This window comes from Corvus kubaryi, unplaced genomic scaffold (assembly GCF_017639235.1).
Source record: "Corvus kubaryi isolate FWS band 111438036 unplaced genomic scaffold, C.kubaryi_AGA036_p1.0 37385, whole genome shotgun sequence".
Lineage (NCBI taxonomy): Eukaryota > Metazoa > Chordata > Aves > Passeriformes > Corvidae > Corvus > Corvus kubaryi.
In genome coordinates, this window is record NW_024581127.1 from 722,936 (window position 1) to 739,823 (window position 16,888).

The 16,888-nt window shown below is 41.0% G+C and overlaps 1 long non-coding RNA gene across 2 annotated transcripts in view; it reads left to right on the top strand.

Moving 5' to 3' along the window:
- LOC121668535 overlaps positions 1 to 9,901 on the top strand; it is a 124,450-nt gene extending 114,549 nt beyond the window's left edge. Inside the window, exons 4-6 of one of the 2 annotated variants that reach the window (XR_006017435.1) lie at positions 4,304 to 4,378; positions 5,880 to 5,993; positions 8,861 to 9,901. This is a non-coding gene — a long non-coding RNA (uncharacterized LOC121668535). The remainder of the gene's footprint in view (positions 1 to 4,303; positions 4,379 to 5,879; positions 5,994 to 8,860) is intronic. The other variant, XR_006017436.1, reaches the window with a different exon arrangement.
- Positions 9,902 to 16,888: the final 6,987 nt, after the last annotated feature.

Sequence of the window (16,888 nt, forward strand, 5' to 3'; positions counted from 1 at the left end):
ACCCTTTGCTCCCAGGGAAGGAGAAGGGCCTCTGTTCTTAGAGATGAAATGCTCCCAGAGATGGGTCAAGAGAACTTTTGTTTCTGAACAGCTCAACCTTAAAATTGTACCCCAAAAACCTTCAAGAGTGGACCCTTGAAAGCAGTTGCGGGAAAAGCTGCAAGTCGGGGGAAGGGACTTGCATGCGAGCAGAGAGACTCCTCTTCCTAAATGGACTGAACAATATTTGGAAGTGGGCGGCTGTCTCATTGTGATAATGTTTTCATAGCACGAGCAAGAAGAGACTTCTCTTTCTAAATGGGCTGAACAAGGTTATTATGGAAGTGGTAAACAGACTGAACATCTCAAGGGTTGTCTTTTTACATTGTCAGTGGGAAAAGGGAGGAAGGTGGGGGGAGGAGGAGAGTTCTGAAGGTGTGGTATTTTTTTTTTTTTCTTCTTTTAGGTCTGTTAATAAACTTCTTTATATTCTTTCAAGTTTGGTGCCTGCTTTGTGTTTCTCCTAATTCTTATCTCACAGAAGATAAACAGTAATGAGTATCTTGGACCAAACCACTACAAGGGGTTACCATTACATGCACATCCTGGCTGTGTCTTCAACTGACATTTTGCAGATTCATAGAACGGTTTGTATTGGAAGTAACCTTAAAGTTTATCTAGCTCTGAACTGCTACCATGGGCAGGGACACTTTCTACTAGACCAGGTTTCTCAAAGCCCCATCCAACCTGGCTTTGAACACTAACAGGGATGGGACATCCACAACTTCTCTGGGAAACCTCTCCCAATGTCTCACCACCCTCATACGGAAGAATTTCTTCCTAATACATAACCCAAATCCATCCTCTTTCAGTTTAAAGTCTTTGCCCTTTGCCCTCTCACTACATGTCTTGTAAACAGTCCCTCCCCAGCTCTCTTACAGCCTCCTTTGGTACTGGAAGGCTGCTATAAGGTCTCCCCAGAGCCTTCTCTTCTCCAGGCTGAGACCCCAACTCTCTGAGCCCTCCCTCATAGGTGAAGAGCCCTCCCTCATAGGTGAAGTGCTCCAGACATCTGGTCATCTTTGGGGCCTTCCTCTAGACTCATTCCAACATCCTTCTTACGTTGGAGGTTCCCCACGGAGCTGGATACAGCTCTCCAGGTGGGGTGTCACCAAAGCAGAGTAGAGGAGGAGAATCACCTCCCTAGAAACCCTCAAAATGAATCATGCACCCCAAATTTACTACAATGCAAGTGTGCCAGGGCACTCTGGGCACTGTGGTCTCCCTGGGGAGAAGTGGGGGGCTCCCTGGCAAGCCCTGACAACCCATCCCATATCATTCCAAGCAGAACCAGGTCAGCTGGAAGACATCAGGGAAGCCCAGCCCTGGGCATCTCCCTGGTGATGGGCTGAGGCTGGGACAGGGTGGTTGGTCTGTGGATGGGGGTATGGATCAGGCCCAGTGGGGATAATCAGGGTCAGACATGCTTGTGATGTGCAGGCACAGACCTGGGGATGAGGAAGGTGCTCACAAGCTGAGGCACCCACGGATGTGCCCCCATGTTGCAGGTCAGGGATATGTGTGGAAAATTAGGCTGAACAAAACTGCCTTGGGGTGCAGGGCAGAGATTTTTGGGAGTTTTCATAGCTGTAGTTTTGACACTGAACTCTTGTTGCAGGGGGTTGACTGGCTGCCAAGGGCCCTGACAACAATTCTGTCCTGCTTCAGGAGGCAAATGTGGCACTCAAAGCTCTGAGACCTCCAGATATCCTGTGCCTTCATCATGGGTGGGAAACAAAAGTAGGTGGAGAATAAAGATCCACCTATGTTAAATACCACGTTCTTTGGTATGACCATCTCCCATTCCTTTAATTCCTCTATTTCTATGTAAACTGTTCTTGAAAATGAGGATAAATAGATAAAATAATTTTCTTTTGTTTGCAATGACATACCTGTAATATGTGTCATTGCAATGTTAGGAACGACAGTGTAACAGCTATAGTAATATCAGATAAAGTAATACAAGAGTAAACATACATATTTTTAAGAAAAAAGATCATTATAGATTAAAAAAAAAAAATTCAAGTTATTTCTCATTTCCTTCAAACCACTGTGACCCCTTTATTGTTCACACTGAATTTTAGCCCATTATAGATTTACTATGATTATCCTTTGTGGCTGTGCTGCATTCATCTAAGCTATTAATTTTATTCTTTGTAGGAAAGATGAAAACAGAGCTTTCATGTCCTTCTGGCATTCTTAAACTCAATCATATTTAAGATGCATAATTCTGTTGTTTTAGGAACTTGGCGTTCCACTGTTCTTCACATTCTGAACTACCACTGTCAAAGTCTGTGCATGAAACGATAGGAAATCTTTAAAAAGTAGCTAAGGTTCTAAAACATAAACGAAAGTGAGAAATGTGGAATTTCACAGCAAAGAAAACATATAAAAATCAAAACCAGAAGGATGTTCATGTAAATTATCCTAAACCTTACTCCTTACATATAATCATTTTGTCATCACTTTATCTTTGTAACAATGAAATTGTGGCATTACCAAGAATAAAATAAAAATGAATAATCCTATATACTTTTAGTTTTGTTTGAGTCAGAAAAGTTATTTATATTTTATCCTTATTTATATGTTTTTTTCTTTGACACTTTTTTTTCCCTTTTAACAAAAAATCTCTATCTCTGCTCTCATGTAGGACAATAACCTGAAATTAATAATTTATTCCAAAAATCAGATAGCAAAGTCTTTATAAGCAAACTGCTATTTCCTTAAAGTAACTTTTTGCATATATTTATTAAACTAAATTAGTTCTGGATTTTTTGTTCTGTGATGTCATGGTGAGCACTTGACATCTGTCATTCACTGTTTATCTATTGGTGTTCAGCTCCATCCTGCAATACTCTTTCTTTGCCTTGGGTGAGCGTAGGAAACCATTCCAACCCAAATATTTCCCTGAGCAAATTTAAAAATTAAGTGAACATACAGACTCCCCTATGCAGTGCTGAAATTAAATTTCTGTGAGCAGCTGTAGCAGAAAGGACCTTAAGTGCTTTATCAAGCCTTGTCAATGCAGCCCACTGTACAAGAAGCAAATGTTCAGAAGGTGTGAAGGATGGACAGAGAAAACCAAGCCAGTCCACCTATAAATATTCCTGTGTAATGTCTGCATGTCCAGTTGAGCTCTGCTTTATCACACATGTTCAGTGGAGAAGCTGGGATATTAAATGTCATCATTTCTGCAAGCCAGGCTTTGCCTGAGAAAAGAAAACATCAAAGATACTGAACAAGCCCTCCTCAGTTTTTTGTTTAAAACATTCTTTAATTAAATACATTTTTGGAGAAAAAACCCCTTACATCCCTGAATTGAATGGCTGAGCACTATTAGGAATGTCCTTGCAAATGCCAAATTCTTTAAAAGTGCTCACTATCTCAGTCAGAGGAAATCCTAGCAGCGCAGGTTGTTTGCTGGGCTCAGTGGGCTATAATTCCTCCAGAGTTTGCTTAGTCAGTGCCCTAAATATTGGCAACGACTTTTGTATTTGTGTTTAAAGTCAGATTGTAGTCATAGCTCTTTTAAAATTTCAGCCCCAGATCCTTTCATGTGGCAAATCATCTACTGAAGGCAGAGGGGACAGGGTGTCCTGAGCTGGGGGCGCAGTTCCCTGACAGGCTGCTCTGACTCCAGGGAATATGGGGAGCAGGAACAGTCCTCTTGACTTTGATGTTTTGGATGTGGTTGATCGTGTTTACATCTATTGAACCAAATAATTTCTTGTGGTGCAGCTAATCAAATTATTGGTGATCAGCAATCGGGCTGCATGAGGTGAACTGAGGACACGCTTTGTCCTGACCCATTTAAAGGAGTGTCAACATTGCAGAACAAGATTGATTTATTAAAGCAGAGGAAAAATACAGTCTCTTTAAAATTAAAACTGGCATGTCTGTTTCTAAATTCTGAGCAACAGTACAGCAAGCTGCAGAGATGGTAGGGCTGTTGCTGCAGGATATGTAAGCCTCAATAAAAAGAACACATCTGTAATTTCACAAAGTAGCTGAGATTGTTCAGCCTATAAGCTGTATTTTTGAGAGGCAATTTAAACTGCCTGTAAATAAGAGTCAAGCAATAACTGTTATCTCCCTAGAAAAAATATATGCTTAAGCAAATAGTGAAGATGCACTTCAATCTGGTATTTTTTGCACAAGCCTTAATAATGAAATATTTGTCCTTTTCTATAGAAGTGGTAGAATGCATTATTTTTCACACACATCCCTATCCCTGCCTGTTCTTGTTTTTACTTATTTTTCTTAGGTAATGAAAACCCCTCAATACAAAGACATTAAAGGCTGACATAGAAGCTTTCTTGATGACACAGATGTTAATGTCGTAAGTTCAGCAGCTTGCCTTACCTATTATTAAGTCATATATAGAAACCGAGGGAGATACTTGTCTGTCTGTCCAAATTATCAATACAGAAAATTAACTATTTTACACTTTTTAAAATGCCTTTTTTAATTCCTACATGCTTACTGTGATCCTTTTCTCTCCATATCAGCATTCCATTATTTATTTCCTCCCTGGGGGGATGATAATACTAATTCATAAAATGAATTAAAAACCAAAAAATGCTGTGATATGCTAAACTGCCAAGTAAAAGAGCTGCAGTATGCAACAACCAAGAAGAAATTTTGAGAAACATGCTATAACTCCCTTAGAAACAATACAGTGCTTGGTTTTATATTCAGGAACTGGTATAACAGTCTACTTTGCAGTGGTGGTTTTTTTTAACAATGTCTGAGCAGCTTAAAGACAAGCCTACTGAAAAAGAAATATGTAGACTAAAAAAAATTTCATACCCATCACTAGCAATAACTATAAATAAACTTCAACATATACACATCCTTATGCTGGATTTTTCTGTACTTAGTTTAAAAAAATACTCACTATGTAGGGAGCTGAGTTTTGAAATGCCTTTCAAACTAAATTTGGGGATTTGAATTGTACAAATTTATCTCACTCTTTACATTTCACAAAATAGCTTTTTTTTTTTGGCCCTGAGAACTCTCTGCTAAATTTTGCCACATTTTGACAGTTAGACAGCATTGCAGAGGGAATGCTGTGGGGTCCCTTCTTGGGAACACAGAGTTCTCTACATTTCAGTTGTAGCAGGAATATTTTCAGTCTATGTTACATGAGGCTCATTGTAGAATTCTGCACTAACACTTCCCTCCAGGATCTGAAGAGTGTTACAGCTCACTGCAGATCCTATTCATTTGGTGGGGTTTGTCACCAGCTCAGTTGAAGCAAAAAGAAAGGACAGTTATATTCTGAATCTTCTTGGCTGTTTTCTTGTTCTTAGTCTTCTCCCCACAAGAAGAAAACATTGTCCTTGTCAAATGATAAATGAGGCACAATTGGTGACTTGTATGTTTGTCAACATAAGCAAGATCAAATGATTGCTCAGCAGGAAGAAGCCACAGGAAATCCAATGATTTTTGACTAATTAGGAAAATAATAATAATGTCTGCCTAATAATTACCTTGTACTGGGTTGTGGCCTTTTATCAGGCAGCTGCAGACTACTGCTTTGAAGGGAACCAATGGGTTTCTTTGAAACTGGTGTCACAGACTTGGAGGATTTGTGACAAATCTTCTGAGACTTATTGCTCCTTTGTGTAGTTGCTATAATTGGGAAGAAAAATTAGCCTGTTTCTAAATGTTTAAAGAGGAAAGTACTTTGTCTCCAGATTTTATTTGGAAATATTTTTAAACTAGTTGAGGTGTGTACGCACATTAAGTGTATGCAATAATTTCCACAAGAATGAATGAATCTTTAGGTCAGTTAAAACCTACAAAAATGATTTATCTATGTTGTTTTCATATCATAGGAGCAATAATAAGAAGACAGAGACGTATCTGCAATACAGTTCTACCAGAAAAATAAAAATCAGGAAAACATTGGGAATGAAGTGAGAAAGAAGGCCAACAGTTTGGAGCTTGTGGTTTGTATTCTGGTTTCCCCTCCCACGGATTTTCAGAGTTCTGCTGGAGAAACTGGCTGCTCATGGCTTGGAAGGATGCAAATTTCCCTGGGTAAAGAGTGGCTGGATGTCTCGGCCAAGAGAGTGATTACATGTAGCTACATCCAGCTGGCAGACAAGTGTTCCCCAGGGATCAGTCTTGGGCCCAGTTCTATTTAATATCTTTATCAATGATTGGGACAATGGGATTGAGTGCACCCTCAATCGGTTTGCAGATGACACCAAGGTGGGCAGGAGTGTTGATCTGCTGGAGGGCAGGAAGGCTCTGCAGAGGCATCTGGACAGGCTGGAGTGATGGGCCAAGGCCAATTGTATGAGGTTCAGCAAGCAAACAAGTGCCGGGCCCTGAACTTGGGTCACAACAACCCCAGGCAGAACCACAAGTTTGGACAAGAGTGACTGGAAAGCTCCCAGTGGAAAAGGCCCTGGGGGTGCTGGCTGACTGGTGAGTCAGCGTGTACCCAGGGGACCAAGAAGGCCGAGGGCATTCTGACTTGGATCAAGAATAGAGTGGCCAGCAGGACCAGGGCAGTGATTGTCTCCCTGTACTTGGCAGTGCTGAGGCTGCACCTCAAATCCTGTGTTCAGTTTTGGGCCCCTCACTACCGAGAAAGACATTGGGGGTGCTGGAGCATGTCCAGAGAAGGGCAACAGAGCTGGCGAAGGAATTGGAGCACAAATCTCACAAGGAGCAGCTGACGGAGTTGTGATTATTTAGGCTGGAGAAAAGAAGGCTCAGGGAGACTTACCTTCTCTACAACTACCTGATGGGAGGTTGTGGCCAGGTGGGGGTAGGCCTCTTCTCCTGAGTAGGAAGAAATACCAAGAGGAAATGGTTGCACCAGGGAGGGATAGGTTGGATATGAGAAACTTTTCTTCACTGAAAGAGTTGCAAATTGCAACAGGCTTCCCAGGAAAGTGACAGTGTTTAAATCCCTGGAGGTATTTAAAACACGTGTAGATGTGGCACTTAGGGACATGGTTTAGTGGTGGACTTGGCAGCACTAAGTTAGCAGTTGCACTTGATGATCTTGAACATCTTTTCCAAACTAAATGATTCTATAATTCTGATTTGCATATATTTGCCTGCAGGATTAATCATGACTTAATTGCTAAACTTGACAATTCTTCCAGAGCTGCAAACACCAGACAGACTATGCTTTGGGAAATATGGGCCACATACTTCCTCTCATTAACTGATTCATTGGCAAAGCAACAAGGACACTGATACAACACCCTGTGATTTCCACACCACTGATGGTCTGCTTACCCTTGCCACTGTCAGCATGGCACATTGAATTCAGCAAATGGCAGGCACTGTCTTGGTGCACCACGGATTGAATCTGGTTCCCTTTGAAAAACATGTGTATCACACAATCGGTGGAAATTAGCTTTAATCTGGCAATGTTAAGTCAAGAGAGTCCAATGACTGAGTTGACTGTGGCATGGTACAGGTCAGACCTAAGTATGATTAGCAGAAGCCTGTGGAGCCAAGACCAAAATGCCTGGCTAAATTACTGCCACCAGTTTCATTCTCAATGGACAAAAGCTTCACTGCCTAAAACCCGGATACTGACTCCTTTCTCTATGCTTTTAAATAAAATTGCCTGATTTGAGAAGTGTTGAATAGCTACAGCTCCTACTGAGGTCATTTGGCCTCAATAAAGAAATTAAAGCTCAGAAATCTGTAAGCTGATGCTAACCGACCTGTATGCTGGAGCCAGAATTCATGGACAGTTGCTATGCCAAGACTGACTATAGCCATAGGTATCTGTCTCTCAGTGTCAGGAGCACTAAAACTCTTTCCATTAGTTAAATACAGCCCTAGGGGTGAATAATGGAAAGGTGTTGTCACAGATACTGAGCAGAAGTAGACAGGTCAGTACATTTCAGCAGTAATGCCACCTACTAGGTGAGTTCAGCAAAGGATGCCATTGTGACGTCTAAGCTAAAGGGTCCTCATTTTATTTCTTCCATTTTATTTATCATTAATTGGCAAAATTCAGGTCTTCCACTAAAGAGGGGGGACAAAGCTTGTCTTGGAAGCTTTGAAAGTAGTTTCCCACCTCTGAGGAGATACAACCTCGTGGCATTGTCTTGCATGGCATTGCTTTTTGGATGACATTCACTGTTTATTGTGCCAAAGGAGGGTTGTGATGTGTTTTTCAACCTAGAAATGAAACAACATGCACTTTCTAGATAATATCAAAATAGGAGGTAATATAAAAGTGGATCTTTATTGGAGCTCCAGGGGCAGTTATGGAAGAATGTCCACAAAAGCCCACCCCCACAGGGGTGAATACAGTTTTATAAATTTGGCAAATTATCATACTTTAACAATACAAAAAGCACCAATTAGGAGGCCAACTAGTAATGCAATTCCCCCCCAGGTCAAGCCCCTTCTCTGGAGCCCTCCTCTTGGTACTAGCTGTACTTTGTTTATGAAAATGTGTCTCAAAGAGTTGTTCTCAACCTTGATAGCCAGGGAAAACCAAGATAGGATAGGGGCCCTGGAATTTGTTTTGTCTTTCTGCTTAGGGAAAGGGCATAGCAAATTACTAGGAAAACCAGCCACTAATACAATAGGCTACAAATATATGTGTAAAGAATACAGAGAATAAATCAGAAAAAAAGGCAAAACCCAAAATGGCATCGGTTGGGTATGCAGAGGGACAAGCTGTACGTATATGTTTCAATATTTAGCTCATATCATTAGTGTTGCAATTTTGGGAAGAGATCTCCTTCAGCTGAAGTGTTTGGATTATTCTGGGTCAAGAGAAAATCACAATAATGTTTACTACCTAATTGTCTGCTCTCTCTCTTTGCAGAGCAAAGGTTCGTCACTGACTTGAGGGATGCCATGGCACAACGAGTCACATTCATTTCTATCCTGCAAGGGCATTCTGTCTTCAGGTTGTGAGGAGGGCATGGTCATTCGGGTGTCTTAAGTGGAGGCAATGGGCATCACAGTGTCCTTTATCATGCAGTGCTAGACACAGTCATCTCAGATGGCCGCGAGGTAATAGGTGATGGAAGCAAACTACCTCAGAGCATAAAATCCAGTCAGCAGTCCCACAGAGAGCTCCCAAAATGTGACAGAAGTAGTTGAAATGAGAATCAGTTCTCCTCCAATCTCATCTCCTCTTATCCCATCTCAATATTCAGGCAATAGGAGCACTGCATACTGTGCTGTCCTGGGCTCTCCTTCCCTCCCTGACAACCTCTTTTCCTAGAAGTTTGCTGGGTAGGAATCATTAAAGTTCAAGGGGAAAGGCAGTGTCAAATCCCACTACTATACCAGCCTGAGCAGCTTCTGAATTATCCAGGTGTCTGTAGAGGTCTTTTCCATGAAAGCAAGATTTGGTTCATGAGTCATTGTCCATAACTCAGCGATAACTTTAGCAACCAAGTTTCCTTCCTCCTACAGTCACAAAGAGGAGTTTACAGGTAGATGAAAGGCAGATAGGGTGATACTTCCAATGTGGTGCCTCTTTCACTGCAAATTCACAGTAAAATTCTTCACCTACGGAGACCAGGGAGGGCCTGCAGGTCTGTGCAGAGCATGCAGAAAGAAGTCAGAGAGTGCCTGGTGAACTGACACTTCACACCAGTTTCTCATTTTTATCAGATGAGTTGAATCCTGCCAAACCATGAAGCACACCTCTGCAGAGAGGTGCCTGAGGAAGCACTGCATCTCAGAGAGAGAACACCTTAGTAAAAGAGATATGCTGGACATTTTCTACTCATTCATTGTTAGATTAAAAAGGACCCTGAAAAGTGTATCTTACTGAATTGTATTGCACTTGTGGATGGATGCCAGACTATTTCTCAGTTAGACTGAGAAAATGTGCTGTGTTTATATAAGAAATGAATAGAACAAATAAAAAAATGTTATATATAAAGATTCTGCTGGGCCTCGAGTTCTTTTTCCTTCCTTGTATTTATTTAATACACAAGTTACAAATATATGATTGATGTCCTGCAAATGAGCTATGACTTCGCATTACTTATTTATTTTATTTAAAATTTTTATTAAGTTGAATAACCCTACTGAGGTCACAGTCTTGTTCCAGAGTAGACCTGAATGAAACAGAAGTGAAAATTTCACATGAATTTCCATAAATTCTGATACATGCAAACACCAGCATTAAATTTTAACAATTGTGTATCCACAGGCTTTTAAAATGCTGCTAGCATTTCCTTTAAAATAATTAGGTCATGTTGCATGAATTACAGTTCTGCATCACTGTTACATATTTTTCTTCTGTCAAAGATAATTTCAATCCTCCCTGGTATATGATTTCCTTTTTAAACTGCATTTGCTTCTTTCTGATCCAGATGTGCAACCAGGTATTCAGGTACAACATGTAAAATCAGAGACTGTGCAGCAATAGGCATGTATTGATTTCTTAAGACTCTTCATCTCACGTGTTTGATGGGTTTAGGATTTTATAAGACACTTGATATGCACCTACTGTGGCTGCAACATCTTCCTTTTGGAGCCCTGCTCTCTTCTTAACTCCTACCCTTATTGCTTAAGCACTCACCCTGTTACTATACATAAAATTGGGCCTTCAACTGTCAAAGATGGAGATAGGTATTTCTTTTACCAGTGCAACTATTCAAGTCCGTAAAACTAAGCACATGAATAAGGACTGAAGTTGTAAGTAATCACCTTTTCAAGACAGAGAGTTGTTATCCATTGTATTTGCACAGTAAATAGCCTATCTGTTCTTTGTTGTTGGACATAATGCAATAATGTGAACACATTGAGTCAGAATTACAGCCTGAATTACTAATTTAAACTCTCATTAAAGAAGGGAAGGTTCGCATTTTCAGATTTGAACGATAAGCATGAAGGTTCTAAATAAATATTTAACATCATCTGATTTTTTCTACCTTTGCCTTAAACAAACTGAAAATTTGACTGGTTTGGTTTTGGTTTTTTTTTTTTTTTGTTTTTGTTTTTTTTTTTTGCAAGTAACAGTGCAGAAAACATTTGGTCAGTATATTTCACTGGGCTGTTTCCATAGAGTAGCTTTTACTATTGTTCTGCAACTTTGGCAGATCATGGAAACTTGTTTCAAAATGTTCTTAAAAAGGCCTGCGTTGTTTTTGAAAATGTCTTTCATTTTTTCCCAGGTGCTCGTGGCAGACAGCATGGGGTTAAGGCAAGCCTGAAAACTGCACACTCTTCAAGAAAAAAGTGTATGAGTGAGCTTTCTGCTCTACATTTCACTGTCCATATTTGGAGGTGCTGCATTGGTTTTGACAGCATTGACACTGGTCTGTCTCAGACAACTCTGGTTCATTGCCTTGCATATTCACAGACAAAACCCACACGGATCCTTATATTCAATAAAATATTGATAGGGGCTTTTTTCTGCTTTCAAAAGGCAGTAAAAAAATGGTGGAACAAAAGAATTCCCCAGTCAAACATATTCTGTGCTTAAAATGCATTACTAAAAACCTCAGAAACCAAATGATCACATGATGTTTTAGTTCAAGAGGGATGTCCACAAGTGTTTAATAAAAAGGCAAGATTACAGAATTTGGCTCACAGTCATGAGGAAAAAATTAAAATCAATACTACATGATCTAATGCAAACCAAAATCACTATCAGTAAGGGAAATAGGCTTCTTTAAAATGTGAAAAATAATTTCTGGAAGACCAGTCAAGGCAAAAAGCCACTACACATGGTTAATACTAGCTTTTTGGGTTACAGATTTTTTCTGTTGCCTGGAAAGCTAATCGTTTAATAGAAGCATTGGTTTCATTTTTACAATGGAAAATTTGTTGAAAAAATTAAGTTTTTATTAGCATTTAGAAGTAAAGCCCATATTGTATTTTATGAGCTTGAATGGTTTGTAACATTGTTTCTGATGTATTATTTCATTATTGTTTACATACATTGATTAGCACAAGTAAAACTTTACAGTCTTGCAGTGTGTGTCTCTCTTCAGGCTGGTTGGCCAAGTGCAGACACCAGCTTAGCTCTACCTTTAGCTCTACCTTTCCATCTCTCCAAAGCTGTAGCTTGATCTGAGTGGAGCTATGTGGGGTAGTGTCATAGGTTAGCAAGCATAGTCCCAGAAGGGATGTCCTTGCTAAGGGGTGCTTACAGATTCCTCTGGGACCTGATAGAGCCTATCAGCTGGCCTGTTTGAATATGGACAATTCTTTAAGCCACTTAAAGTTGTGACCGCCTCTGTGATACACACTTAAGAATAGACAAACTCCCCCCCCAAGCTCTCTCTCCCGTTTCTGGTGCTGGGACAGGTGGCTGCGGGCCCCGTGTGGGGCCCGGGCCACGGCCATCCTGGAACCGATGGACCTGTTCCATCCGTGGAACCCCCCTCCCACTGCTTTGCCGTGGGCAGCCGGAGCGGCTTGGCTCTCCCCCCTCTCCACTGCAATAAGCAACACTCAGCATTCCAGCTGCAAAGCTGCAAGGCCGAGGTGAGATTAACCCTTTTAGTGCTGTGAAGAGCTGAAAACCTGAGGGAAGAGAGAGAGGAGATGCTTAAAGCTGAAATTCTGTTGTGAAGCTATGATATATCAGAGTATCCCATTGTAATTTCATGAAGATATGGGGGGTGGAGTGTTCAACTCGTAAGCAAAAGCACCTGCGCTGAGATAGGCAGATGCTGACGCAGCTGTAATTTCATGGGAAGTTTGGACAAGGAGAGATGGACCAGATGAGGACTTTTGCTCCAAATGGGTGTTAGGGTTTTAGTTTAGTCTTAGTTTTTTCCTGTTAAAGGAATTTTCTCCCATATGCATGTTGCTAGGGGACAAATAGCTGTACTTAAGAAAGACAAAAAGGGGTGGGGCGGGCCTGGCTACTCCTTTGTCTACACCTGGGTGTGGGTTCAGTTCGCTCTGAGCGTCCAGAGAGAGGAGCTGCAGAGAAAGGAGCTGCTGCTCCTTTCTTCTTGGCCGTTCTTTCTTCCTGCTGGAAACAACGCCGGGACCCCAAAAGCTGCTTTCCCTGCCCTGCTGGAGACCGAGCTGTGGCTGCCCTGCCCCGCTGCTGCTTCGAGCTTCCGCTACGCTGTAGCCCTGCTCGCCCTGCCTGCCTGGGCCTCCGGGGGTTTTTCCCATCTGGATACATCTCGTCTGCCACCCGGGATTTGCGTTCGTCCCTGCCGCTCCAGCCTGCTGTTCCAGCCTGCCGTTCCAGCCTGCTGTTCCCGAGAGCCCGGGATCGGCTGCCCAGGGGTTTGTGAAGCCTTTGTTCCATCCCTCCCGGGATCCCAGGGCACCGGTGCCGCGTGTTTCCCGAGCTCGCTCCGGAGCGCCCCCTGCAGCCGCGGGGGAACCATCGCACCTGCCCTGCTCACCGGGAGCCGCCAGCGCCCCTGCCGGCTGCGAGCGGAACTGCACCCGAGGGGAAAGGGCCCGACAGCCGAGAAGGCTGGCACTGGGTTTGTGATTGCTGTTACTGCCAGAGTTGTTGTTGTTTTGTTTGACTGGTTATATACATATATATATATATATATATAGTAAAGGACTGCTATTCCTATTTCCCACATCTTTGCCTGAAGGCCCTTGATTTCAAAATATAATAACTTGGAGGGAAAAGGGGTTATATCTGCCACTTCAAGGGGGGCCTCTGCCTTCCTTAGCAGACACATGTCTTTCAAAACCGAGACAATGGGAAAGGAGAAACCTCAGTTCCTAGAGATGCTCCCAGAGAGAGTCCTAAAGATGAAGATGAGGAAGACCCTTTGCTCCCAGGGAAGGAGAAGGGGAGCTGTTTTTTGTTTCTGAACAGCTCAACCTTAAAACTGTACCCCAAAAACCTTCAAGAGTGGACCCTTGAAAGCAGTTGCGGGAAAAGCTGCAAGTCGGGGGAAGGGACTCACACGCAGGCAGAGAGACTCCTCTTCCTAAATGGACTGAACGATATTTGGAAGTGGGCGGCTGTCTCATTGTGATAATGTTTTCATAGCACGAGCAAGAAGAGACTTCTCTTTCTAAATGGGCTGAACAAGGTTATTATGGAAGTGGTAAACAGACTGAACATCTCAAGGGTTGTCTTTTTACATTGTCAGTGGGAAAAGGGAGGAAGGTGGGGGGAGGAGGAGAGTTCTGAAGGTGTGGTATAATTTTTTTTCCTTCTTTTAGGTCTGTTAATAAACTTCTTTATATTCTTTCAAGTTTGGTGCCTGCTTTGCATTTCTCCTAATTCTTATCTCACAGCAGATAAACAGTAATGAGTATTTTGGGCCAAACCACTACCCTAAATTGGTGTTTTTGCCTAGTTACAAACCCAACCCGCGACAGGTAAAAATCCCCAACAGCCTTTATTTTTCTGGCTTACAAGATAAAAAGATCTTATACATTTTCTGTCCCCAGAAACACCCTTGAAGTCTCCCAATACTTTGAATATTGCATGCTCCCTCAAACATGTTCTTGTGCATTGCCTTTGGAAAAATTCCTCCTAGTAGGACCCTGCCAGGGCCATGATGCCCCTGTGCCCTCCTCTGCTCCTCCAAAAAGAGCCTTTGGTTTGCTGATGTCATCATTCTTCTACAACTGGATCCTGTCTGTGACTTACGACCTATGGTCTGCTTGACTGAAATTTATGCCAGTGTTTAAAAGTAAAGCCATATGCTCCCCATCATTATTTAAATGGATGCAAGCAGTGTAAGGAAGAAGAGATTGTAAGTCCACGGAAAGGCACATGATGCCTCTATAAATCAATGAGAGTCTGTGACACACTCCCAAAACTGTTACTTCTTGCTACCTTCTCTGTAATAATATGTTTCCTTTAATATTGGAAATATGGATATCAGCATACTTGTACCTGATTCAAAATATTAAACATAAGCAGTGGACAAATTCCAGCAGCAAGATTCATGTGGTGCTTTAGAACACCATTAATTAAATCTCACACCATCTCAGGAAGTAGGTGCCAGTATTTTCATTTAGCACATGGGAAACAGCCAGAAAAAGGTGACTGGCTCTCCACTGCACAAGTCAAAAAACAGCACTGGTATTTGAGCTTTTCTATTAATGTCAACTTGCTAGACTTTCTGCTCTCTTAAAAGGACAGCCTTTGATTGCCTACTCCTTCATTTGATTCTAAACATTGCTTCTGTACAGGCTCCAAAACCTCTGATGAGAGGTTGCATAATACCAGCTATATGTCTCCACATAGAGGCAAATTCAGTTTTGCAGATGTAAATCTGGAGTAACTTTCCTGATATTAATACATTTGTGGCAACTCACCAAGGTAGAAATAAGATCTGTGTGCAAGACAGTTTATTAGCATAAAATGTCAGAAGTGGACACTGGTCATCGAGATACAATTTTTTCAAATGCATTCTTCTTTGTAGTTTGCAAAGGACACAAATGCCAGTTCACACTGACACAGTTTTTACCCAAAGCAAAGGCAGTCTTTTCAAGGACAATGGCTTCAGTTCTCTTCTCAGTGTATAAAGGCATAACCAGACATTTCCTATTATGAGTAAAAGGAATTATGCAGAATGAATATCCTATGCACTAACATTAAAATTTCTAACCGATGAGAAGAACGATGGGTGTGCTTCTATTTGTAACACAAAATGATCAGAACAAAAGTCAAAGCTGTAATGCATTCACTTACTTAAAAATGTGTATTGTTATACAAGGCAATTAAAGAGTTTCAGACTATTCTCTATGTGATCTGCCTTTCAGATGAGACCTAAAATTGAAGCATTTGATTATGAAAGCTCAAGTGGCAGTTATCATTAGAGGTGTTAACCCTAATATGCTCTCCAAATTCTAAATGAGTTGATCATATTATCTCTTCCTAAATTCTCCATGGCTTTTATGTGATAAGATATTCTTCTTTTCCCTTCCTAAAAACTGTTCTAAAAGTATTACTCACACCATATGGCTACCTTGCATATCCATTTTGGTAGCAAGTGAAGTGAGTAACCTTTTTATACAGCCTATAAATTATTTTAAGAAAATAGACCATTTGATACGCATAACATGTTCTTCCCATCCTAAGGCATCACTACCTTGACAGAGAATTCATTAAATAAGAAATCACTTTTATCTACTTATTGATAGGGATAAGGCCTTAGCTTTTGCTTGGGAGGAGATTTCAGCATTTCCATTATTATTAGTAGTAGTAGTAGTATTTATTTTTTTATATAATAATTAAAATATGAATGTAGTTATCAGAACTAACTCAGATAACAAAGTTAAGTTGCTAGGCTCTGAAGATAGACACCTAAAAGCTTAATCAAAAAATTCTAAAATATTTTTTCTAGACGGTCTCTTATTGAGGGAAGGGCCCCCTTCAGGTGTACCACAAGCTCACCACACTCCCTTCAGGTTTCACAAAACTGAGCTGCATTGACTCTCCAAAACTAGACAAATTATGTTGTTCTGAGGGATAGACAAGGACTCTTGGCACTCTTGGCAATTTAAAAGTTTTGTGATGGTGTAGTAATTATGTACCAATATTCTTTTCCAGCTTTCTATTAAGCATTATTTATACTCACTGAAATGGCATAGCATGTGAGGTGGGACCTGTTTCTGCCTATTTGCACTGTATCTAGCATAGCCAAGCAAAATCAATATTTATAAGATGGGTAAAAAGGTTAAAATAATAGCAGAAGCAATACCTTTTTAGCCTCATTAGCTAATATTAGCTTCAAAGGTTCAAGAAGTAACAAATAAATACATCTGCAAAACATAGGTTTTAATTTGCTTGTGATTTAAAAATGAACATCGCTTGAGTTCCTGTATATTCTGTGATGCATGCAAACATAATCATTGATTTAATTCTCATTAGTGGCAGAAAGAGAAATGACTGTGTCCTGTTACAAAGGTACAGAATTTAGTGATGACTACT